Source organism: Passer montanus, unplaced genomic scaffold (assembly GCF_014805655.1).
Source record: "Passer montanus isolate IOZ18808 unplaced genomic scaffold, ASM1480565v1 scaffold5, whole genome shotgun sequence".
Lineage (NCBI taxonomy): Eukaryota > Metazoa > Chordata > Aves > Passeriformes > Passeridae > Passer > Passer montanus.
This window is the reverse complement of record NW_024369929.1, coordinates 10,407,844-10,431,220: the sequence shown is the minus strand read 5'-3', so window position 1 is coordinate 10,431,220 and position 23,377 is coordinate 10,407,844. Positions and strand designations below refer to the sequence as shown.

General features: G+C 56.2%; 2 long non-coding RNA genes across 2 annotated transcripts in view; both read left to right on the top strand.

Annotated features, from left to right (window-relative positions):
- LOC120509051 overlaps window positions 1-14,456 on the top strand; it is a 35,569-nt gene extending 21,113 nt beyond the window's left edge. Inside the window, exon 4 of the long non-coding RNA XR_005629147.1 lies at window positions 13,820-14,456. This is a non-coding gene — a long non-coding RNA (uncharacterized LOC120509051). The remainder of the gene's footprint in view (window positions 1-13,819) is intronic.
- Window positions 14,457-16,183: 1,727 nt separating this feature from the next.
- LOC120509074 overlaps window positions 16,184-23,377 on the top strand; it is a 22,779-nt gene continuing 15,585 nt past the window's right edge. The window contains exon 1 of the long non-coding RNA XR_005629149.1: window positions 16,184-16,351. This is a non-coding gene — a long non-coding RNA (uncharacterized LOC120509074). The remainder of the gene's footprint in view (window positions 16,352-23,377) is intronic.

The window sequence follows — 23,377 nt, the reverse complement described above, 5'->3', positions numbered from 1 at the left end:
GTCATCTGGGATCAGGTACCAAACCCAGCCGTGGCTGCAAGCAGTGAAGGCAGCAGCTGCCCCAAGCGAGGGTGAACATGATCCAGAGCTAAACCCGAGGCGTCTGCTCCCTGTGTGTGCCCGTGGCAAGGTGCTATCCTCAAGGTCTGCCAGCCCCACAGCATAGCTGTCCTGTGGCTCTCTGCAGAGGAGCTGTGGGTGCCGGGGGATGCTGGCTGAGGATGTGACGGGTTCACTCCAGGCTTGCGTTTGATGACGGGTGCCGGCTCCACAGGGTGCAGCACAAATATCCCAGGGGGATTTGCTTTCCTGCAGAGCCTATTGCTCTCACAGGAAGATGGAAAAATTCGGGTCCTGAAGGGATGAACACTGCCTGCACTTTGAAGGCAGACATCCCAGGAACCATAGAGAAAAAAAAGACACCCACTGATTTTCTTTTTTTTTATTTTTTTTTTTATTTCTCCCTGTTTCTGTCTGCCTATCAGCCTGTCAGCCAGCTAGATGCTAATCCACAGCAGCAGCAGCACAAATAAAGCTAGGCTAGAGGGATGCTAATTTATGCCTGGATTTCATGCTTTGTTTTACTTCCCCACTTTATTGGACAGAGTAGGCTTTGTGAGTGACGTAAAATGTTGCGTGTGCTCTCCCCATGGCAGGTTCCTGCACATGCAGCAGGAGAAGTTCATTTCTCTGTAGCCCTTGCAGCCTTGCTCATGCCTTTCTCTGCCTCCCCTGAATGATTTTGGGGGGGTCATTCCTGATAAACCCCCACCTGATGAGGACTCCCTCTAAGTTTTGTTGCACTCTATGTGAAACCCAGGGATGTGTTTCCAGTCTGATCGTGTCTTCTCTCATGGTGCCAGCATTTATGCATCTAAACCGTAATTTTTTATGCTCTTGCTGGGTAACTAGACTACAGCCTCAGCAATTTGCATGAATAAATGTCATGTAAAATCATCTGCTCGTGGGTAGTGGCCAGCCGAGAAGTTATGTTGTGAGGCAATCTGTTCTGAGTGATCTATTTAATGAAATGTTGAGATTTACAGCTCTCAACGTCCATGGGGAAAAGCATGTATGGATTTAGGATCACAGCCCTGAGGTGACTTCACCTGTGTGGTACAAGTAGGTGAGGAGTTCTTGTTGCTTGGGAAACTCAGTGTGTTAAACTGTGCTGTTGGGCAAAAGCCTTTGAAATGCCCTGTCTTTAATAAGGGGAAATGTAAAGAACAGTCAAAGAGGTGTTAATAACAGAGGGTCTTGCAGGGTTTCTTGCAAAAGTCTTGCATGGGATCCCCACTGGGACCCTAACAGTTTTGGAAAGGAAGGATCAGCCACCAGAGGCAGGGAATGGATGTGTTGGGGCTTTGCTGAGGTTTTCAGTTCCCATTAGAGGCAAAGGGAAGGAGATGCCCAAATACCATTGAGTCTCTGTGCTTGCCAGGCTGGTACTGACTGTTCCCTGAAGCCAAAGCTCCGTGAGCAAAGCGGCAAATCACTGGGGAAGGAGAGAACAGGCAAGACAGAGCTGAAGGGGGCTTTGAAATGGCCACACTGGCAGGGATCTATGAATTCCCTTGCTTTTTCACTCAGTTTTCTCACAACTCCTGCTGGCCTCTGCAGAGCAAGTTGAGGGGAAGAGCTCAGAGGTGGGTCTTTGTAGCAAGGTCTGCCCTCAGCTTCACCAGGTTAAATCCTAAGTGAGGATTTAATTGCGTTCAGTAAAAGCTGCCCAAATTTACAGCATGGAAATGAGAGCAGAATCATGAGTGTCCTTGTTTCCTTTTACCATCAAATAGATTTTCTCAGCCTTGAGTTCTGCAAGCTGATCTCTGTAGGGTTTTATTTCATTCGCTGTCTTCATTGCCCTATTAAAGCAACAGCTCTGTCCCCGAGTCCCTGCGTGTCACTGTGTGTCGAGTACTTATCCCTGTGTATTGGGGCACAGGAATGTGGCAATAAAACTGCTCACAACCACTTGTTTGGATAAAAAGCACAGATTTGCTTACCTTGCAGTAGTTTCCCTTTTTTAAGCAGAAATGTTTGCACAGGTGACTTCTGGTTTTGCCTCATGTACATTCCTGGGTTTCTGTGTGACATTTTGACCGGCCTTGTTTAGTAATGTCCAGGAATTTCCAAGCTTTCCTCTTATGGAAATCACACAAAGGTCCAGGGGGTGGATCTGCCTGCAGGAGCAATGTCGGGGGAGCTGAGCTACCTCTGCCCACCAAGGCAGGGCTCGTGTGGGTTTGCATCACAGCTTTTCTCTTCTCTGACTAAGCTAAAGGACAGGAATAGTTTTGTACTCCTAAGGTGCACCTGTTTGTGTAGGAGGATGTGGGATTGTGGCATTTGTCTTTGCAGCTCTCACTGGGCTCCTCCACCAGGCTTTCTTTAGGCTGGTATCTGCTCAGATTGGGGGGTAACCTCTGGGCAGCACTGCATCTTGCATTGCACAGGTCCTCACGTGCAAGCGCCGTAGGTGTGCTGAGGTATCTGGCTTTGTGCGGGTCTCAGAGCCAGCCTCTTTGAGGTCTCTTTGTTTTGTCTCCCTCTGGGTATCTTGTGTGGCTGCATTTGCATATATGGAAAACGTTGTCGTCGTCTTCTCCCCCTCCCCAGCTCCCGTTCCCTTTGCTCTGCTGGCTCTTGGGCATTTCCAGCTGAACAGAGCCTGCCAAGGCCAGCCAAGCGCGGTGGGGCTGGGGGCGAACACCCCCATCTGCACCTTCGCTCTTTCCTTCCCCAGGCGTGCCTGGGGGTGGTCAGGGCATCGGGGCATTTTTCCCTATTTTTTTTTTTCTCCTCCTGGTATTTAATAACTAGCAGTAGGCAGACAGTGGGGTCCTGAAGGGAGTCGGGTCCATCCTCTGAGCCCCCAGCTCCAACACCCTGCTGCTTCCCCCCCTTTTCTTTTCTTGCTGTAGCATGCCTGGCTGCAGCACCAAAGAGAGCAGCCCAGACCGTGCAGCGAGGCTGCTCACTTGCTCTAAATCCACGAGGCCAGGTTTAAGCACTTTTTGTTCCTGCCGGAAAAAGCCTTGGAGTGGTTATACCAATAAATCTCTTGCTCCTCCATGAAGATGTCCTTCCCAGGACATTTTAAGTCCCTAATCCTCTCCGAGGCATCTCTGGCTCTATCTTCTCTTCTCTAACCTGTACCTGCCCCCCTGCTGCCAAAGACTTGAATGCCCTGAGGCTTCATCCCTTCAGGCTGCCTGCTCTCTGTGCACCTCTGTGCAGCCCTGCGCCCACTCCGCTGTCCCGACATCCTGCCCTGCTGGGGACAAGCTGGGCCATTGGAACGGCCGGGGGCGGAAGAAGGGGGTGGAGGAGAGACGGGGCAGCTGCGAGGCTTGTGTTAGTAAACACTTCCTTGGGTTCACATTTTAATTCCTTACCCCCCCTTCCACATCTTCTCCCCCATCCTTTCCCTTTTCTATATGCTCACACAATGAGACCATTGTCAAGGGGTGATTTGAATGAGGGGTCTCCGGGCATGTTCCCAGCATTGTCAAACAGAGTGGGAAAAAAACCACAACTCCAGCCTAGCCAGGAGGACCAGACCAGACTGAGACAGATGCCTAAATTAGTGACAAAGCCTTTTGAATGTCCCCCCTAGACAAGGGTTGCCTTGTGCATGCGTGCGTGTGTGTGTGCATGCTCGTGGGTGTGTATTTGTGGCTGGGTGGCAGCTTGCATGTCTCCCCATGTTAATTAGTTTTGCATGCATGTCTGATAAGGTGCCAATGAATATATTTGTACTCCTTCCATTGGTGAAAGCTGTCTCGGCGGCGGGGGAGATGCGGGGTGGTGGGGGTGTGCTCAGTGCAGCCTGGCAGCCTGGGGTAATTGAGCTGTGCGGGGCTGGGAGAAGGGGTGAGGGTTACATCGCCAGAGCTCGGCTTCCCAGCGATGGGATCTGCTGCTTTCCTTGCAAATCATGGAGAGTTTAAAAGAGAACTGAGGCTTTTTTTGGTTCACTGGGTCTTTCTCTTCATCTTGGCTGATTGTCTGGCTGAGGGTCTGTAGGCTCTTTCTTCTCCTCTGCCCTGTGTGTCTTTCTCTCAAGTCCCTTAAAAGGTGTTTATTTCCAATGGATTTGTATCCATCTTTGTATACACACATACACATGCAATCACTCACACAAAGCCCCAGTAACAAAACCTCCGCCTCTTTCTCCAGAAAGGGAGTCAAATCTGCTACCAGTTACAAAATATGGGAGGGAAGTGAAGCGTGTGGGTGCCAGGGGTGGAGCAGTGGAAACAGGCAAATAGAAATGCAGAACAGGAGTTGGAGAGACAGAGATAACATGCTCTATAAAGGATTTATCAACATTTGCTCAGGATAGAGTTATTAATTAGCAATGCAGAGAAAAGTCTTTCTACATCCCCAGCGTATGGACCAGCACATAATGTCATTCCTAGACTGCTGTTATCATTCATCCATCCATCCATCTGCATTCTGTAGGTTCACACAAGAATTCATTGTATGTGTAGGGATGTAAACACCAGTTCACATCTAATTAATTTCCTGTCTAAATTAATTTTGCATCCTTTCCCTTAAATCAACAAGACTTAAGAGCCCACATACATTTCTTGAGCAGAATGGGAAGAAACTCTTGAACGGGCCAAGATGTCTTTTCTCCCTGTGGTCCTGTCTGAGCAGCTGCCAGATGCTGAAAGAACAGCGATTTACATGGCACAAGGCTGCTCTGAAGCAGAGGTCATTTTGGGAAGTTTACTGGAGCACAGCTTGCCTCCTGTGGAGCTTGGTAGCACCCAGCTTCACGTTGGCTCCAGTCTGCTTTGCCTTCTCTACCATACTTGGGTTCTGGTACAGTGGAGGAATGAAGAGCAGGAGCTGATACACGATGGAGCAGGGCTGGCCCTGCAGGGAGCCTGAGATGCTTGGTCCAAGCAGCAGGGCGTGGGGTTTACTGCTGGTGGGCTGGCTGGGGAGGAAGGGGAAGCTCATGAACAAGGTAAGGTGGCTCTTGGCATCAGCAGGGTTTGGGGTGGGTAGGGATGATGCTTCTTCCCCCACTGACTTTGCATCTGCACTGGGTTTTCCTCTGCTACTGGGAGGGAAGCTGGGAAGTGACACAGAGAGATGGTAGAGTAGCCAGGAAGCAACAAAGCCACCTGCCTGGAGGAGAGCTGACAAGTCCCTGGGGGGCTGCAGGAGCATCCTTTGTGCTCAGAGAAGTCCGGGAACACAGGCAGGGCCAGGCTACCCCTCCCCATCGACCTGCACGGGATGTCTGTGAGGGCCAGCCCAAAGAGTGCCCCAAAATCCTCACTGCCACTCCAGCAGCAGCTACAGTGGGCAGCTCATCAGTAATGTGCAGGAAAAAAGGGATTCCCATGAAATGCAGGTCTTCCAGTTGGAGAACAAAGGCAATTTCGTGTGACTTATCAGCGGTGCCTAATTGCGCAGGGTGAATAATGAGCAGCTGGAGAGGCAGCACCGCCGTCCCCCCGGCGGGCTGCAGCCGGTGGCCACGGCTGGAAACCCCAATCAGTGCCAGCAGAAAGTGGGCATCCTCAGAGAGGTGCAGCCCCTGTGCCCGTTTCAGAGCTGTTTGGGCTCCTCCATGGCAAACTAATTGTGTTAATCCCACATGGATGTAAGAGGGGAACGTGCTGTTGGAAAAAGTCTCTCTGCGGCTGCTCAGACCTTTCATTTACGCAGAGGGTGAATGTGTCATCCATGCCTGACCCAGATGCAAGGTGGCCTTTAATCACAAAGAAGAACCAGGCACCAGCATCCTGCAAAGGGCTTGCAGTTCTGTCCCTGTCTGGTGCCTCATCTCTGAGCAGTGGCCATGCTAAGGACCCCTTCCAGCTGACCTGCCACCCCTGTGCCCTCCTCTCCTGTTTGCACATCCCTGTCTCTCCTTAATTCTGCTCCCAAACTCTGGGCAGGGCTGTGGAAACAGCTTTGTCAGAGCTCCTCGCCAGGTTGATCTGCAGAAGGTTTTTTTTCCCTTTCCCCGTTGGGATGAGTATTCCCACACAAGCAAAGCCTCTTAATGAATCCGTGGCAGCAAAGTAGGTAACGTGCTCTCCCTGCCAAGGCTGCTTGGCACAGCTGGAGTCACGTAATCAGGCTAGGCTGCCAGTCGGGGACAGAGTGGGAAGAGTTAAACTGAGGACAGTGCAGGGACAACTAATCCCCAACAGGAAGAGCAGCAGAGACCTCCCTGTCCTTCATCATCCTCCCCCTCCATTCATGCACTTTTCCTCCCTCTCCACCACATCCTATTCCTCTCCCACATCCTCCCTTTACTTATTTCTCCTTCCGTCTTTCTCACCCTCCTCTCCTCCGATGCTTTCTCACTCCTCCCCCGTGGTTTCCCTCCGCCCCCCATCCCCAGCCCAGTCTCCTCTCACATGCTCTGTCATGTCTCCAGAGCTGGTTTTCGAGTGGGACCGAGGGACGGTGTATTTGGGCTGCGGTGGAGGTCACAGCTATATGGGGATTGTTTAAAAGAGATTTGCCCACATCCCAGCCCATGTGACCAGCCTCAGCTGCAGGTCTCTCTTTCTTAATCTGGAGATAAGCGTGATTATCCGAGGAAGGGCTGTTCGGAGCTTTGTAACTGTGACAGGGGAGCTTTCAAGTCGCACTTTGCTGGCAGAGCAGCGTTTAAAGCCGGGGAATCAGATTCCAAGCGTGGCTTTGCATCTCTTTTCTGCTGGGAGCATGGTGCAGGGCTGGCAGTGGGGATGGGAGCTTTATTAGGACTTTGCTTATGATGCGGAAAAAGAGTTAGGGGAGGGAAAATGGGGGAAGAAGGAGGTGGAAAAAATCCCAATTCTCTGTTTCCCCATCAGTGGTGGCCGAGGAGAGATTGGCACTGATTCAAGGGGACAGGCCAGCCTGAGCCCTGGTGCAGAGCAATAAGGTCCATCAAACCTGGGGTCTGCCTTGTTTTTAGCCTGGGGTTGTGTCTCCTTGTTCTGCTCTACCCCGCCTCGCTCTGTTGAATCCTTCACACAAGAGGTCTCTGGGGCCCTGTTTGGAAATGAAATGCTGTTTTAGCAGCTCCCATGGCACAGCTTCCCCGGGAGAGATGGCAGGGCCAGCTTTGCTGCCCGATAAACACATCGGCCCCAGCACTCAAGGCAGCCAACTCCCTGTCCCTGTCCAGAGAAATATTTGCTGGAGATGAGCCCTTGTGGTGCGTCTCTGCAGCCAAGGTGGAAGTGCAGGGACATACAGCAATTGTGTAGTTCAGTATCATATCAGTGTCTTGTATTGCTGGAGGTTGAAATATTTAACATCTCATACAAGTGACACGGTCCCACAAGATTTCTTTGGCCGGGACAGGCATCAAAATAGGGTTTAGTGGAAATGTTCAGCTCTAGAGCAGGTGCTGCTTTGCTTCTATTTGTAGACTAGAAACTCAGAGCAGAGCCTCGTAACAGCGCTTCTTTTGATGGAGATGGGTCAAGGAGAAAGGAACCTGGATGCGAGCCAAGGGCGGGAATCTGGGGCGAGGTTGAATCAGGACGAAGTGCCAGCGCTTTGGACCGTCACTTGGGCAGGACTCACTGTTCTTGCCATATCCTCCCTGGAAACGCTTCAGCTTCCAGCACAGCAGCTGAGGCCAGCCTGATCCAAAGGACACCCTGAGTCCCATCTGCTCTCCCCACACCACCCATTGCTGGTGGGTGGGAATTTGCAGAGAGAACACCAAACAGCCCCTCTGCCTGGGTTTGTCCATGGAAGGGCAGTCCCTTGTCTGATTCAGAATACCACGGGATAGAGCACATCCCTCTGCTCCCTCTCCCACGAAGGCACATCTCATTTTTGCATCATGCTGCCACAAGGGCCAGCCAGCCTTTTAAAGCAGCCCAGGACAAAGTCCTGTGCCTGGAGATTGAAATGTCTCTCTGCAGGGCAGGTAGCTCAGTGTACCTCCAGTGGTTGAAGAAGGGAAGTGGTTGCACATGTATCATTTTGAGAGTTCTGAAACATCTCCCACGTTGCCTGCCTGTCTCCAGAGCCCCACACAGCTGCTCTGTGGGTGGAAGCTCTGTTTTTCGTGTGCCCCCGTGAACTTTATTTTTTGCTATTTTTCTTTGTATGCTGCTTAGATGAATCCTCTACAGTGCCTACTGGAATAAGTAAAGCTTATTCCAGGGCTTTACTGAGGATCTGGCCAACACATGTAGCCTTACTCCAGGGCATGATTCTTGAAGAAACTAAATGGGTACAGCATCTTTTTAGTCTAGTAAGACCAAACAGCCCAAATCCCAACCTGCAGCCGTGCTGTGCAGATAATGCCTGTGCCCCACTGGAGAGCAAGAGCTCCCCTTGAAATCCCACAGCCGTGGATGTGGCAGCGGGAACGTGGGCAGGAACATGTAGGTGTTGGCATGTGCAGGCAGGAACACGTGTGTGCCAGGGCAGGCGTGCCCACGTCTGTCTCTGCACCAGCCCCTCTTGTGCACTGGCCTCACAGGAATCTTCCCCACACCTGCCTGAAATGAGGGTCTGGGGGCTGATGGTGAATTAACCAATGGTACATGGAGGGAAGCACAGTAGATGGGTTTGATGGAGAAATCCATTTGGGATGCAGCAAGGGAAGGTTTCCTGATGGAACAAACAGGAGCTAGAAAAGGGAGCAGTGTGGCAGATATGGGTGTGAGATCAAAGGCTGTGACAGGGCCAAGAGCCATGAGAGGTGGGAGCCAGGAGCAGTTTGTGTTCCTGAGTGTCGAGCAGTGCTGAGGAGAGTGAAGGAAAAACACTGGCTGCTCTGAACAAAAGCCACTGAACAGGGAGATGGGAATGGCACACGGGACAAAGCAGGAGTCACCAAGCACGGGTGTGGGTGGATTTCCTTGCTGGAAGATGGGCTGGAGAAGGTGGCTTGCACCCAGTGAGGATGTGCAAGGTGGTCATGGCCCATGACAGGGAGCCAGCAGAGTGCCACAAGTTTGGGGCACAGAGTGGCTTTGGGAAAAAGAAGCTGTCACAGTGACAAAGTGGGTGTTTCTCCAACGGTGGCCAGTGTTTCCAGGATAGGGAAAAGAAGCTCTACACCTGGGCTGGGAAGAGTGGAGTCATTTCTCCAAACACCGCATTAGGCCAGTGCTGGAGTTTGAGCACAAGCTGAGCAGTAGCACAAGCCTGGACTGGAATGACTGCACAGCATCCCTGAGCTGCACTGGACCTGCAGCACCAGGACTCTGCAGGGTCCAAGGGGAAGGGAAGAGCTCTGGCAGTTGAATTGGGATTCTCCTTTCACCCACCCAAGCATCCACCTTCACTGCACAGGCAGCTGAGGCCCAGGGACAGTTTGGGCCCTTGCTATCATTGCTGTTGATCAGAGCCTTTTCTTACAATACTCTGTCATGTGAATCTGGGTTTTGTGATTGATGAAAGCAAAACTCGTCCAAAAGACCAAAATGTTTGTTTGCACCCTCATTGCTGTAGTAACAGAGGCCCTCAGGACACCTCTGAAGGAGGTCACCACAGACCCCATTTTGCTGTGTCTCCCAGTGCAGCACAGCTCCAGAAACAGTGCACCCACCACAGTCCAGCTGGGCATCGCCCTGGCACAGCCCAGACCCTCTCAGGGAAGGCCAGGCTGGAGAGCTGCCCTCCAGTGACAGCACCCAAGGGTACAAAGGGCTGTCCTGCACCTGGTCACAGGAAACTTCTGCTCCTCATGCAGCCCCAGTGCCAGCTAATGGTGTTCCCCAAGTCAGGGCTCACTTCCAGCCTCCTGTCTCCCCATCCCCCACCTCCTTGCTGCCTCCCTCCCCCCTTTCCCCCAGTGCCTCTCCTCCTGCTTTGCATAATTTTCCATTTTCAGTGTCCCCTTTTCTTTTTCTCCTCTCCATATGGTGCGTCCCCCTCTCTGCCTGGCGCAGGAGCCATCCTTAACAAGCTCGGCAAAGCCCTCTCTCAGGGGCTGCACATGAAAGATGCTCTGTAAAAACAGAGGCTGGGATGGAGCTCCCCCTTTTTTCCCCCCTTGATTTATATGGGGCTGGGATGTGGGAACGTTTCTGGGTCGCATTTTAGAGCCGCCGGGTGCTGTGCCTGTTCTCTCCAGCCATTCAGTGCAGACCCCTAAGGCCAGCTTGTCCTCAGCCTTTGATCTGCAATGCAGAAAGAGCATCCAGGGCAAGTTTGTGCCTCTCATCCAGCCCCTGCCCTCCTTTTGGCTGGCAGGGAGGGATGCCCTGTCCCGCCACACCGGGGAGAGGCCATGCCCTTTCCTCTCAGTGTCCGGTGGCCTTTTCCAGCTGGCTGCTTTGGCTCCCTCCCACATCCCTGGCACCATGAGGACCTTCCTCACGAGGTGCAAGGCACTGGGTCATGGTGAAGCAGCAGGTCGTGGGATTTGCGATACACGGCGATTCTGCACGTCTAACCCACCCCTGCCCCTCTGCAGCTCCACTGCAGATAGTGGCCAGTGAGCACCCAGGGGTGCGTGGAGGGTGCTGGGGCTGAGCAGAGGGTGCTGGGGCTGGCAACGCCTGCCCAGCATTTGATGGGTTAAGCCAGTCTCTAGCTAATTTCTCCCAGCGGCTCCCCTCCTCCTCCTCCTCGTACTTCTGTATGCAGCAGGCAGGGCCTCAGCGCAGGTTCCTGCACTGAGCTGTTGCCAGGGGAGTAGTTAGGCGAGTCTGAGCTATGTGGGGAAAAGGCCCGGGCTGTCAAAGTGTCTGAGATGAACCATAGCCCGGTCCCCCTGCAGCTGGGCCCAAGCATGCATCAGCCCTTGTTTGGAGCCTGGGAATGGCAAAGCCCAGGGAGGTTCAAGGGCAAACTTGCTATTCATTAGTCAGGGGTCCTTGACGTTCCCACTCTCTGTCTCCCTTCTTCTTCTTCTTCTTCTCTTTTCTGTCCCTCTTTTGACAGATTCCTGGGGACTTTTGGGGAAAACTCCCCTCCTCCTCCTCGCCCCAGCAAAAGCCCTCCACATAAACTTCCCCAGCAGACAAGGCAGGAGGACAATAACGTCAGGGCCACGATGCAAACGAGAGCCAGCGGAGCAGCCGCATCCCCCGGGTGTCCTTTCTCCCCGGCCCTTCCCGCGCTGCTGCGGGAGCCTCAGCCGCCGCATTCATTTCCCTCATCTTGCCCATCTCCGATGTTTTATTATCTTGATGCTTGCAGGAAATTGTAACTTGAGATAAGGAAAATGTCAGGCGCCTTCTCCTCTCTCCTGTAGCCCAAAGCACGGAGAAGTTGCTCCGTAGGAAATGTAAATGCTTGCCCAGGTGCAGAGGATGAGCACGAGATGGAGGGAGCCTCGAGAGGCCGCGCGAGCATCTCCGTCAGGAGATAAAACTCACGGCGTAGGCGGAACACGGAGCCTCCCTCCCGCCCCGCTGAACGGAATATTTCATAGCTCTTAGAAGCCGAAGCTCTCTTGTAATTATCCAAAGCAAACAGCACGTGTTATTAGTTTAAAATGATTTTTTTTTCCCCCTCCCCGGGCCCCTGGAGCAGAATGGAGGTGTAATTGTGCTAAGGAGTTAGCAGGGGAGAGCACAGCTTTTGGTCACATTCAAGTTGGAGGGCTTGAGCCAGGGAGGCTGGTATGAAAGGCTGGTATTTGCATAAGCAGCGTGCATCCCTACAAAAAAGAAAGATATCAGGGGCTTGCAAAATTCAATCAAGGCTGGGAGGGAAGAAAAAAAAAAAGGGGGGGTGGAAGGGAGGGGGGAAAAAAATTGACAGTGAAAAAGGTTTTTCTAAGTAACACCCTGTCGAGATTAAATTGTCCAGAAAGTTTCTCCGTGTGAGCCGGTGAAGCGGAGGCTGGGCTGAGGGCAGGGGAGGAGCGGGGTCCCTCCTTCCTGGCCTCAATAGGGGACAGGAATCTGATTAGGCAGAGCGTTCTGCATCCATTTACCATTATTTGAGGGGTTTTTTTTTTCTCTCTTCCCACCGCCCAGAATTGCTGTGGCAGGGCAGTTTATCAGCATATAAACCTCAGTGCTGGCTTTGTAAGGGCACAAGGAGGCACAGGAGCAAGTGTTGGGGCAGAGGCTGAGCTATAATTTCAATTGTTTATTCAGCTTTAAAAAAAAAAAAAAGAGGACAGTAAATCCACACACAGAGGGATGTTTTCCCTCTGCAGGGCATTGGGGAGGGAAGGCAGTGTTGGGGCTGGAACTGGGTCCTGGTGAAGCCCTATTTTTGCAGGCAGCCTCAGTGCAAGGCTGAACTCTGCCCAGTGAGAAAGTGCATGCAGGAGATTTGAGTTTTCCTGAAGCTTATGTCAAGTCAGTTGGGTTGGTCCAGCCCCTCCTGCCCTCAGCAACTGAGTGCCAGAAGTTTCAAGCCCACCAGGCAGGCAGCAGGTGATTTCCAGGCTGGTTTGATGTCTGGTACCAATGAGCATCCCCTCTGTCCACACTACAGAGGAGTTTCTCTGTAGGCCAAAGCAAGCTCAGCCTGTCCCTGCAGAGGGCAGGGACTGTCCCTGCCAGGTAAAGGCTTTCCCCTGGTGAGAACAAGGGTTCAGCTGCCTCCTCCTGTCCCGGGCTTTTGAAAGCACCCACCATCATTCAGATCTCATCTGTCCTGACCTCAACATCCTTTCCAGGCTTGGGGGAATATTCTGGATGACTCCTAATCTCACATAGGATAAAGTGCTGAGCCTTGGCTTTTTTCAGCCTGGGTCTCCCTGAATACATGCAGCATAGGGTCTATCCTCTCAGCACCAAAGCCAACCACATGGGGTGGGTTTGGCTCTGCCTCTCTTAAGTTTTAGGCTTGCTTCAAAGTTGCAGAAGGGAAGGGATTTTCCTTGGATTTCCATCAAGTGCTTTATGAATATTGCAATAAAGGGGTTACAGAAGATCTATTTTTAAGAGAGAGAAAAAATACCCATGAAAATTGCAGCCTGGACCCCAGAGTGCAGAGTATTTGCACAGTTCAAAGAGTTACGGTGGTTCATCCAGTCACAGCCTGGGAACGTCGCGGTGCGACCTACAGCAGATCACATGCTGGCTACTCCCAGGGCGGCTCATTAGAGAGCCACACAGAAGATTTATCTCTTAAAATGGGCCTGCAAATATTTTATAAAATTTGCAATATTTTATAAAATTACAATTTGGTGCAATAAAAAGAATAAATTAGCCAGCTGATGGTTCCTTTTGCAAGTGTACTCAAGGATTTGTTATATTAGTCTTTACTCCTTCCAGTGTAACAGTTTATGGGCAAAGCAAAGGGAAGATAGAAAAAGGACAGGGCTGGTTTGGGGGCTAGGGAATACACACTCAACATGGATAAAGTGTAAAGGAAATAGATGAAAAAAAATCAGGAAAAAGGGAGGAGAACGTGCTGCAAGGTGTGAGATGTGTGGGGCAAAGCACGGGAAGGGGACTTTGGCTGAGCGTCACGGCTTCGGCTCCAGCTCGGTGGCTTGGTATCACTTTCTCCAGTCAGGCAAGGGCGCCGAGGGCAGGGAAAGTTAACACGAAGATTAAAACATCAGAGGGCTGTGCCTTTAGTGGCTCTGACATGCAGAGTAATCCCATGCCCCAAAGCCTAGGGAGGAAGGACAAGCCGTGAGCCCTCCCCTGGCTGGCGGTGTGCGGGGCAGGCAGAGGTAGGGGATTGAGGAGAGTGCAGGGGAAGCTTGGCATCCTGGGGACTACAGTTTTCCCGGTGAGGAAGAGGGTAAGGTGGTCCAGAGACATGAGAAAGGTGTGGTGGGGAGGGAGAGAGGACTGGAGTTCTGCTCCACCAGGGACAAGTTGGTCTGTTCTCAGCCAAGCACTACTGGATCATTTCTCTGACAGAGATCATAACCACTCCATTGTTTTTCTTTCCTTCCTAGATCCCAGTGAGTGGACAAGGGACTTTTGAAGCCTGTGAGTTCCTTCTTCCAGCTGGCTACCACCTGCCTGGACTTCCCATCTAACTTCTCCGAGTTTCTCCAGGAGGTCCCAACCTGCTTCTCCACTGGCCCCAGGGAGGAGACAGCTTTGTCTCGTGAACACTGGATTTCTGCATCACTTCAAAACACAGCGGTGCAGCCATGGGGAGGGAGCCAGGGCAACACAGGGAGCCAAGGGATCATCCCACATCACTCCTGTATGTTGCCTTCAGTGCCCTCAATACCCCAGGGCAGGACCAGAGTGCTTAAGCAGAGAGACCTGAGCCAGTCACTGTCTCACCTGGTGAAATACCAGGTGTGTGAAGTTTGGAGGGAGCTTTCAGCCCCTGGCTTTGCTCATGGAGCAGAGCTCGGCCCTTGCTGCTCTTGATCTGTGGAGCTGTGGGAGCACAGCCTTCCCAAAGGCACTGTGCTTGGGGCCCAGAAGACCACGAGCTTTTCCAGGCCAGGCAGCCCTGCTGCTGTTGTACTGCACCCTCTCTGTTCCTGTAAGAGAAATGTACTGCCTGTAATTCTCTCCCATTCAAATCCTCCCAACCCCATGCACTGTTGAAAATAAACTCTCTCTTTTGCAAAAGCGAGCGTGTGATTTTGGTGCAGTCTCGAGACAGAGGAGGCAATGGGCACAAAATAAACCCGGGCAAACGAGGAGGGAAGCGGGAGCAGCCGAGAGCCAGGCATTGGGCTGCGCCGTGCCCCGCATCAGGCACATTTCCCTGAAAGCCCGAGCGAATCCCTCGCCGCTCAATGATCTTTATTTGGTCTGAACCCCGTCTGGGAAGTAACCGCTAAACCCAATGCAAACAGACCCCCGTGAAAGAATATAATGAATATGTCTCTCAAATGATTTGGAGCCCTTCTGCCTGCAGAGCAGGGTTCCCCATTGTGCCCCGCTCCCGGCGTGCTCGGGGCAGGCTGCGCGAGGTGGCCGCTTTCCCAGCTGAAATCCGAAAAAAGCAAACAATGGGTCAAGGCCGGCATTGTGCGAGCCCAGGCAGGCAGAAGGAGCGCAGCCCGGCATGGCCAAGTTCAAGGCTGGGCAGGGGGCCGGGCGCGGGGATGCTAATGGGGGGTCTGCGTGCTCCTACCCTGTGCAGCCTGAGCACCCAAAAACCACCTCACAGAGAGGCAGTGATTGCCAAGCGCAGAAAGGGGTGCTGGGTGGGGACACTGGCAGTACCGGGAGGAATTTGGGTTGCTGGGGGGCTGATGGTGCTCGGGGGGCTGGTATTGCTGTGGGGGATTAGCGTGAGTTGGAGGAGAACTGATGCTGCTGGGGGCGAACTGGTGCTGTGGAGGTGTTACTGGGAGAACTGGTGTTGCTAATGGATATTACTGGGGGATCTGGTGCTGTAGGGGGGCTGCAAGTGGAGATGACGGCACAGTGCAGGGCCCTGCTGATGCAGTGGGCATCCTGGGGGCGATCTGGGCTTGAGAGCCTCGCAGAGGACGCAGCCTCTTTGGGTCTGCCTGCGGCTCCAGGCCCGAGCAGAGACCCCCCCACACCCCCGCATCTCCCCGCCGCTCCCCCCTCCCCGGATGAAGTGTGCGGAGACAGGCGGAGCGGCCCGTGGAAAAACACCATGGAGGGCCTGCACAAAGGGGGTTTTATTCAAATTTGTTTAGAGTTTAGCGGATTTGCATGAAAAATGTGTGAGAAAAGCCGGCTCCAATGACCTCATCCCCAGCTGCCATTAATGTTCAATTAAGTGCTGAATAGTAGCAAAGGGGGGACCGGCCGGGACGTGCAGAGAATCCAGGCTCGGGCGCAGACTGTGAGAACCGGGCGGCCCCCCCGACCGTCTGGCCCCGGCCAGCCCCGACGGGGTCCCCCCGCCGCCGCCCCGCTCTGCACCGGGAGGTGCGCTGAGCCCGTCGGGTCTCAGCCCGTCTGGGTTATTCCCCGGATCAGCCGCATTCTGAAGCAGAGTGCCCCCCCGCCGCGCCCAAGGTGGGTGTTTGGAGGGGGCGATGCCCCTCTCCGCGTTGCCGGGGCTGCTGTCACTCCCCCCGCAGCCCGCCTCGCCCGGCCCGAAGCCGCTCTCCGCCTGGCAGACGGTGTCAAAGCCCAAGTTCAAGTCCACGCCGAGGGGCTCTGCCCTGGGATTCCCAGCTCCTTTCCATCCTCCGCCTTTTGTTCGCTTCTGACAATTGCTCTTTATTTCTTACACACCCCCAGCCTCCCCCCCGCACCCCCCTCCCTGCCCGCACTTGGCACCGTTTAGCTGTCTGCCTGCAAACTTAACAACCCCGGTTCTTGGTATAAGCACTCAAATTACCCTTCTTTCTACATATAAACACGGCCCGGGGTGTGCGGCTCTCCCCGGCCGCGGGGTCCCCCCGGCCCAGCCCGGCTCCCCCGCACCGACCCCGGCCCCGGCCGGAGGAAGTTTCTGCTGCGGGACACGGCAGGAGAACACGAGCCGAACACAGAACCCCCGCTCTGCGTGGCTCCCCCGGGCTAGCGCTCAGGTAAGGGAACACACCCCCCACTCGCTTTTGGGGGGCTGCCTCTGCTTCGGGGCGTGATGACACAGCAGGTTTTGGGGAGTGATGGGAGGGTGTCTCTCCGTAGGGGTTCTCACATACTCCTGGCAAAAGCAGCCCTGCCTCGGGCACGCTGATGAGGAGCCCCGAGCCGACCTCCCCCGGGCGTGCGGACCCACCCCCGGCCGGGGTGCGGCGGGGACACTGCCTGGCGGGGGCAGTCGGAAAGCCAGGGGAGGTGGCCTTCCCAAACCTGCCTCTGCCCCGGCCTGCCTCTCTCCGCCCCCCTCGAGAGGGGAACACCCACCCGGGGAGCGGACCCGGGGCTGGGGGGCCTTTGAGGGCCGGCACCCCCCGGGCTCCCCAAGCACCGACACCCCCGGAGCCGCTGCCCTCCGGGGCAAAGTCCCCGCCGAGGGTCAGCGGCACCATCCCAGCTGGGTCACGCCTCTCTCCGCGCAGGTGTGATGACAGGGGCAGGGAAGGCCATAGCGTGACCCAGGGAGGTGCTGACCGACCCCACAAATAAACCCCTTCTCCTTCCCCTACCTGCGGCTGGGTGGTGCTGGGACAAACTGGTCGGGACAGGGCGAGTCTGGGGCCCTCGGGCAGATTTAGCTTTTCGGCTGATGTAATTATTTTCTAAGACAATTTCGCGTGAATGAGGGGAGGATAAACACACATGCCCCTCCACCTCCCGAGGCTAAAATACAGATAGCGGATGCAAGGAGCGAGCACACCTTCAGCGGGGAAGTGAGCAAGGTTTGGGAGAGCCAGAAAAGAAAGGAGGGGATAAGAGGCTGAGAAGGGCCAGGCAGGAGGAGGGATAACGGGTGGGGAGACAGGAGGGGATCCCCGAATCCCGTCCTCGAGCCCGGAGTAGCGACGCGGGCGCTCGGGGCGGGGCGGCCCCGCGGCCCGGGGACACCGGCGGGGCCGTGCCGTGCCCACGGCCGGGGCTGTCACGTCGCATCGCGTCACGCAGCACCGTGTGGTATAACACGGCGCCATAAGTGATAGCGGAACATAAGGACATAGGTGTTCTTTATATACGGACGGGATGGAGCGCCTATAACGCTGCATTGCGCTGCAGTCGGGAGCTGCCCCGGTGCCAGCGCCCCGCGGGCTGCGGAGGTCGCGCTGTCCCCGCATCCCCTGCGCTGGGGTGGCAGCATCCTCGCTCGGAGAGCGGGCACAGAGCACCCCCGCTCCGCAAAACAGAGCCCTTCTCTCTCACGTGCGTGTTTGAAAATAGCGGCTTGGGCGCACCCCGGCGCCCTGGGAGAGGCCGCGCTTTTTTTTTTTTTTTTTTTTTTGGTGGCTATTTCAAAAACCCACACTCGCACCAGTGCCTCCAATGTCCGTCCTTTCCGTGGGCCCGCACGCGTGAATGAACGCAAGGCTGCTTCTCCCCACTGGTGCCTGGGGACACCTCTCGCCCCCCTCAGCAGAGGAACCAGGGGCGAGCCCCTCCGGGCACCCACCCGCGGCTCTGCACCCACCGGGGACTTCACACCGTGCCGCCGGACCCACGGAGGTCACAAATCGCCGGGGGCTCAGCGCCCGGGAGAGAGTCAGAGCCCCTTGGAAGGGTGGAAAAGATTTTCCCCCGCTCGGTGGGAAATCAAAAATATCCCCGTGCGTGGAAACAGTGAAGATTGGGGTCTGGATTTGGGGAAAGCAGGGCAAAGTGGGGGGGAAAGGAGGGATGGAGGTGGAAAAGGAATGGAGAGTTGAAAAAGGGATGGAAGGGGAGAAGGAAAGATGGAAGGATGGAAGGGGAGAAGGAAGGATAAAGAGTAGAAAAGAAATGGAGGGTGAAAAAGGAGGGATGAAGGGTAGAAAAGGAGGGATGATGGGTGTAAAAGGAGGGATAGAGGCGGGATAAAGAAATGGATGGAGGCGAGAGAAGGAAGAATATAGAGTGGGAGAAGAAGGAATGTAGGGTGGAAAATGAGGAATGGAGGGGAAGAAGAAGGAATGGAGGGTGGAAAAAGAAGGATGGAGGGAGAAAGGAGGGATGGAGGGAGAAAGGAGGGACGGAGGGGGGAAGGGTACCGCGCCCCCGATTGGCTGCTTAAGCACAAAATCCGGAGGTGGGTTTGCGGGGTGGGGGCGCGGAGGGGCCGGGGACTGCTGGGGGGCAGAGGTGGGTGCTCGGGAGGCTGCAGGCCCCCCCGGCAGCCATTTTGTGGCAGTACCTGCCTTGGTGCCAGGGCTGGGCGGTGGGGCCGGAGCAGAGCCCTGCCCGACCCTCCCCGGCCCGGCGGGGCCGTGAGGGGCGCGGGGGGGGGAGGCCTCCACGCCACGGTGGGAAACGTATTACCGCGCCCGCCACGCTTGCCCATTGACAGAGATAAACATGCAAATGAGTCTCTTTGCATGTCATTAGCATACAGGCAGATTGTGGGGGGAGGGGCCGCAGTGTGCGCACTGCAGCGTGCTTTAATGCAACACCCAAACAGCCATTGCGGGTCTCTCCCGCCAGCAGCACCTGCGGCTCCCCGCGCCCCCCGCCGCGGGCAGTGGGACCCCATCACCCCCTGGCACCCCACGAGCCAGCACCGGGGCTGTCCCGCCGGGCACCCGGCTCGTCCAGCCTGCCCGGGGCTGCAGGGCACAAGGATAAGCAGGGATAAATAAAGCCAAACCTCGGGAAGCGGCTCTTTTTGGGGCTCTTTCTGTGTTTTCACCTTTTTCGTGTTCTTTCACCTTGTGCAGGGAAGGAAGCGGGCGGGGAGCCCTCAGCCGCCGCCTCCTGCAGCCCCGCTCCCGCCACCGCCCTTAATTGAGTGGGTTGGGTGGAGTGGGGAAAGGGAGTGACAAAGCCGACGAATTTGGGCAGGGAAGGTGCAGGGCAATGGGCACCGGGGGTGGGGGATCCCCACGGCTGCCGGAGCTGGGCAGCGGCCGGGGCGCGCCCCGCGGGAGCGCGTTCGCAAACGACGGATGCGAGCCTGGGGGCTGCGTCCGCCCGTGGACACGGCTGCGACCGCCACCTCGCCGAGTGCCGCCCCGTGCGTGCCCGCACACGCGTGTAGCACCCCCGCCGCACGCGTGTCCCCACTCGGGTGGCTGTGTCACCATCCGCGGCGTGTGTGTGCGTGTCCCGCACACGCGTGTGAGCGCCAGAGCGGAGGGTGCTCGCACACGCCCCGGGTGTGTGTGTGCTCCTTTCCGGAGCATTTCTCCCACGGGCGAGCACCGCACCCACGGCCAGGGGCGTGCGGGGAAAGGGATGAGATGAGGGATCCCCCCCGGCCGGGCTTGCCCTCCGTGCCGGCCGTCCTGCGGCGAGGGTGGCACCGCAGAGGGCCCCGCCGTCGCCTCTCCGGGTTTTCGTTGAAGGGGGAACAGCTCCCGCGTCCTTGCGAGGACGGCAGGCGAGCAGCGTGCCACGGGCCGCGGGGCGAGGAAACGCATCCGAGTGGCAATTTAACCTCAGCGGGAAAAGGAGGGCACTCCCTGGGCACCTTTGTGTCTGCCTCCCTCCCCTAAATTCTCCGCACATCTGCGGGGACAGAGCGAGGAAATGCCCCGGTACCGCGGAGCTGGGTGCGGGCCCCCGGCGCCCCTGGCAGCGGCCGCTCGCAGCCCGGGGGGACCCGCTGGGGAATGAACCCCGGCCCCGTTTGGGGGGCACGCGGCGGGGAAGGCACCCCCTTTCTTCTGCGTGCCCCCGAGACACGGCACAGCCCCAGTGCCACATCTCCCAGAGCAGCGGCTCCTCCCTCTGCGAAGAAACCGGCTTTTTGGTCCCGCAAGTGCACCCGATTTTTATTCTTGCAAAGAAACACACTTTCCATTCCTCCAAATAAACACGATATTTTAAAAAAAATCTTGCAAATAAGCCCGATTTTTATTCTTGCAAAGAAACACACTTTCCATTCCTCCAAATAAACACGATATTTTAAAAAAAAATCTTGCAAATAAGCCCGATTTTTATTCTAGCAAATAAGCCAGCTTTTCTCTGCCCCGGTGGTTTATTTCTGGCCGGGAATGACAAGGCAGGGAGAGGACGTGGGGTCGGACCGGGCAGTGTTTTGGGGAGGAGAGAACCCAAACTCCTGCAGGCGTTCAGAAATTAAATCGTCCTGGCTCATCTCCGTGTCCCACCACAGAGGAGATAAAAGCGCCGGCGAATTTGTTTTCTAACATAATTTTTAAAAGCCCGAGTATATCCTTTGCCCGTATGTCCTCGGGAGACCGAAAATTCACAGAGCAGCCCCGTAATGAATTTTTTTCTGCTAAAAATTCCTCCCAAACTCAGTTAATAGATTGTGATTACAAATAATGCCGCCTCTTTTTTTCAGCGACTAAGTATACAACTGGAAATTAGAAACACCGATGTTTTGGTATTATTATTTGTATTTTTAAATTATTATTATTTTTATTATTATTATGTGTATGGTTTGTTTTGGGTGTAGTGGGTTTTTTTAAGTTTGGGGGTTGGGTTTATTTTTTTTTTTTCAAATTAACCTGAGATATAATTTTCTTAAGCTTAAGCAGCCTTTCAGAAGAGGACTCCGGATAAAATTCGGAGGTTCTGCCTTTTAAAACGACAAAAATGTTAGGCGAAGGTTCTGGGAGAAGCCCCGTAGCACGGACAATGCCGAGCGGGGATGACTCTGTCCGGCGTGTGCCACTTACGGAAATCATCCTTTTAATTTCAGTCTCGAGTGAGAGAATTCCAAGAGTCTGGAAAAGTGATTTATGGAGACCTTGAGACCTGCGGCCGCTGGGGCGGCCCCGGCAACCCCGGCCCCGGCCCGCAGCATCCCCCGAACCCGCTCTCCATCCCCCTGTGCCCGGTTCCTCCAGGATCAGGGCGGCAGGGACAGCCCTGGGCTGCCGGGCGAGGTTGGCAGCGCTCGGCAGGATTGCTGCCAGGGCTCTGCGGGGCACAGGGCTCGGCTCGGCTCTGCGGAGCCGGTCCCGGTCACGGTCCCGGGCTCTCTCTCTCTCTCTCTCTGTCACCATCTCGTGTCGCCCTCCCCAGGCAGTGCCCTCACCCGGGGCACCTCTGGCTGCGGCTCTGGGGCAGCCACAGGAGGGGAGCGCGGTTAACGAAAGAGGGCTGCATTTCTGGCAGCAGGGCCGCCTCTTTGTCGCTGGGATCGGGCAGGGCCACCCCCGCTCTCTGCCACCCCGTTTCACCGTCGGGGCACGGCGGGGGTTGTACACTGTCCCCGGTAGCCCGCATGCCGACGAGGGCGGCGGAGGCTGTCCGAGCCGCTCGATGGTCACTAAAACAGCCCTCGGCTGCACTGCCGTCCCTCCCCACGGCTTCCGCGCACCGGCGGCTGTGTTTGTGCTGGGTGGGCTTCGACCGGTGCCAAACCACTGCCCGTCCCCACAGTTTAGCCCCGAGGCTCGCCGGCCGCTGCGGCGGGTGACCCCAGCCCGGGAACGTGGGGAAAAGGAGGGAGAGCTCAAGATCGGGCCGGACCTGGGAGGACCAGTCCTGCCTCGGCCCGTCGGGACGTGGCCGGGGGATGCGAGGGGACCCGGAGCGCCGCGCCCCGACGGCGGCCCCGCCCCTGTCCAGGGTCCTGAAACAGCCCGGGGCCGCCGAGCCGCCGAAGGGACGGGCTCGGGGCGGGGGGCGGCGGGACCCCGCGGGGTGCGGGTGGGACCCCTCTGTTGCGGGGAGGGACGCCTCGGGTGCGGGGCGGGAGGCATCGGGTGTGCGGGGCGGGAGCCGGGAATGCCACCGAGGAGACGGCGGCTCTCACGGCGGCGAGACGGGCCGGCAGCTGTAGGGCCGGCCGGCGGCCCCGACGGCGCGTTTCCAGGCGCTATTCTTCCCCGATTTACTGCTTGTCACCGGCAGCTCAATGGGGGTCCCCCCGTCTCCGGGACCTACGCTGCCTTCCCCCTCTCCCGCCCCCGCCGGCCCCGGGGCCGCGCGGAGCCGGGGCCCCCTCCCCACCCCCCGGGCCAGCGCTCTGCCCGCCGGCCGCTCCCCTGCGCGGCTCCGGGGAAGTTCAAGAAGTTGCCTGGCCCCGCTCCCTCCGAGCAGAGCCAGCCCAAACACCAGCGCCTGCCCCGGAATATTTCACCGTCGGGCAGAGGGAAGGGAGGGGGGAAGACGGCTTAAATCCGCCCCCCCAAGCCCCTCGGGCTCTAATCTCCCATGCATCGTTACAACTGTCCGCAGCGAGGCGGGGGAGGCCGGGCTGCAATTAGCTATAGAGCCGCTCGCCTTGCAAACAGAGGGGCTCGGATTATTGCAAATTCATTTCTATTTTCCAGGCCAGCGCTTGTATTCTCTGTTAGCATAAGAATAGAGCCAGGCCCTGTGAACTCCTCCGACCTACTGACCCCTCTCCCCAGAAATGAATAGCAGCACTTTCCGTCCCCCCTCCTCGCCAGCCTCTCCAGCAGACTCGAGCCACGGCCTAAATTCCTAATCAGGGTAATTTAATATATCTTAAGCCCCTGGCTGCTTTATTTTCACTCCTTTTTTTTAGTTTGTTTTAGGCATTCACTGGCTCTCACCCCGTCATTAGAGATCCTTATTTGACGGATATAAGAAGCTGTTATGAGACTACAAGTCTCTTTTTATCTTCTAAATAAGCTGTGCTTCCCCGTAATTAGAATGGTGTTCCCAGCCTTTGAGGCCTTTCAGGGCCGCCTAACAAAAAACTTGCAGGAGCTGAATAATCCCGAAGTACAGACTGCCCGGGACCGGGAGCCGCGCCGGGCGGGGCAGGGGGTGCCAGGCGGCGGGGGCACCCACGCGTGGGCTGCCTCGGCTCCGCCCGCTAGCGCGCAGGGCTGGCCTCGCCCGCACCCCCGGGGCTTTCGCTCCCACCGGGACAACCGCTCCTCCTTTGTTTGGGGCTCTCCCCCTCGCTCCCCCACCCCTCTGCCAGGGTCTCTCTGCCTCCCATCCCCGCCTTGTCGCGGCGTGACCCAGCCCCGCGGGACGGCCCCGGGTGTCCCGCGCGGCGGGAGCGCGGCCCCGCAGCGGCCCCGCAGCCCCGAGCCGTCGGGGGGATCCCGGCG